Genomic DNA, 2500 nt, shown 5'->3' with positions numbered 1-2500 from the left:
AAGTTACCAAAAATGAAATAAAATCACAAGGAGCAGTGATATTCATTAAACATCAAATATTATGCTTCTCAAAAAAAAATCACTGTTCTCAATATCATTTTGATGGATTCTAGTATTTAAATGGTTACTCATAGACTCTTTTTTGAATGACTAGGGATAAAGGAACTGACAGTAAGAAACTACTGACCAGATGTTTTCAAACACCATCACCTGAAACACCTTCAAAGCAGTACAATCTCATAAAACATTCAGAAAGATTATCTGACTTAATGAATGCTCAAAATGCAAGCTCAAATCTACCCTGTAAAGCAATCAAGTTTTTAGCAACTATTTTGACCTTAGTGACACAAACAATTAATTCTGCAAACCTAATATCAAAATAAAATTCTACATCTAATGCAGAATAATTTTGCAATGTAGTTAATCTAAAACAACATTTAAAATATGCTACCTCCATATATTATACGTTCTAGTATTTAGTACTAATTTTAGAAGATTAGAAAAGAATAAAGGAGGGAGTAATTCATCAGAAGGCTTTTTTATTACTAATTTTTCAGTGAATATAAAATAGCAAAGCATACTAACAAAGATGTAGCTCCTATGAATATATCCATTATATTATAAATATTAAAACTTAAAGACATTCCAGCTTTCAGAAATATTTAATATTAATAAATTAAATGCTAGGGAAAAGTATTAGCTGTAATTTATCAATCCCCTTTTCTTCGCCAATCCATTTATCATTAAGTATTTGTTACAGTGTGTTCCAAACACTAGCCCTTCCTCCTAAATACATGGTTAATTTAAGTTAAACTGCTCACCTCTATAAAAATTAAAAAGCCATAAAAATCAAAGGTAAACATTCTGTTCTCAAAACAGATCACAGTCTGCCAGAAGTTCATCACAAACAAAATTTTATTTTGCTTACATCACTCACTGCCTCCTAAATTATATTTCCAAACAAGAGACCTCAGATGACAATCATTCGTCCATTTGACTACCAAGGAAAAATTTCTTTGTTCAAAACTTTACATTTAAATAACACCAAGGAAAGACAAATTTGTAAAATTATGTCACCTATGAATTTGTTTTAATATTTTCTCCACAGTTTTTATTTTTTTCTAAAACATACTGAATATGTTCGAATTAAAAGCAGGAACTGCAATAATTTTATAGAAAAGACATTCTAGTCTCTAATGAACTTAAACGCCTATTCTAAAAGACATTCACAGAAAGACAAAAATTCAATAACCTTAAGTTTTCTACCTATATTAATATAGTAAAAACATAACCAAGGGAAGAGACATTTACAAAGGTTTCTGAATGTTTATTTATCAAATTATTACATATCTTCCTGTAGACACTTCCTGAAGTGTCTTTTGTAGACACCTACTATACCCATTGTGTTAATCACTTCTGGAAGGCACTCCACAAACATGCAATACCTGAGCAGAGTTTCTAGGTTATCAGAAGGACACAACTTTTTGTATTTAGTCTTGTTGATAGTTTATATCAACAAACTGTGTAGGACAAAGTAAACTTCAGACTCAGGTTATAAACATACCTTACAGATTTATCATAAAATGCCTCCATGATTTGACTCTGTTTTCTTTTTAAGATCGAATCAGAGCTTTGAAGAAAAAGTTACTTCTTTACATTTCCCTTCAGAACACATTGCCCTTTAGTACTAAACTGCAATGTCCACTTTCAGTTGTTAATTTCACCTGCTTTTATAAACGCCATCTACTCTCTTCTTACACAAAATAGAATTTGGCTATTAATTCTTAGGACTCCTACGGAGGGGAGTCAATAGGAATATGATAGCACCCCAGTGGTATGATGTTTCTTGTAAATAGATTAAAGGCAGAGCAGGGTTGTTCTGGAAACTGCATTAATTTAAGGTAACTTGTAAAATAGGCTAATCCTGGGACTTTGGTAGACATTTAACTCTTATGATGGTTAAAAAATATTGTAAAACAAGATAAAAATTATCTTCCTAATGATGACTGTCTGTGAAAAGAGACACAACTCCAACAAAATACGGAACCTATTCAAAGTGTTATGTCTAGTTCTTTTAAAAGATTGTTCTTGAAAACAATGCCTAAAGGTTAAAACATTATTCAGTTCATATACTCTAAGATAACTTTCTAAATACTGTTGTTATTTAAAATAACAATTCTATTAAATTTGACTGCCATGTGGGCATTTGCTTTAACTTTCGAGATGCATTCTGTCTCACACATTAAAACTGTGAACGATGTATCACTTAATTTGAAACATTTTTCAATAATAATCATTATATTTTCATTTTAATGATTTTTTTAAGCATTTGGTCTGAATGGAATCCAGAATTTTCAAGAAATAACTTTTATTTTAAGGCAAATCACACATAATCTTGTCAAAACAGGTATATTCATTCTGACCTAATGAAGTATATGCTTTGATAGCTTTCTGTTTTCTGTCCCTATTTCCAGTGACGTGAATCAGTGAAGAATGGAGT

At 30.2% G+C, this 2500-nt stretch overlaps 1 protein-coding gene across 5 annotated transcripts in view; it reads right to left on the bottom strand.

The window, feature by feature from the left end:
- The window catches only part of FOXP2 (forkhead box P2), a 546452-nt gene that overhangs the window by 250852 nt on the left and 293100 nt on the right, over positions 1–2500 (bottom strand). The window lies entirely within an intron of this gene.

Source organism: Mustela putorius, unplaced genomic scaffold (genome assembly GCF_011764305.1).
Source record: "Mustela putorius furo isolate JIRA1106 unplaced genomic scaffold, ASM1176430v1.1 tig00003845_pilon_pilon_pilon, whole genome shotgun sequence".
In the NCBI taxonomy this organism is placed as follows: Eukaryota; Metazoa; Chordata; class Mammalia; order Carnivora; family Mustelidae; genus Mustela; species Mustela putorius.
The sequence above is the reverse complement of the archived record's forward strand: the minus strand, read 5'-3'. Positions and strand labels throughout refer to the sequence as shown.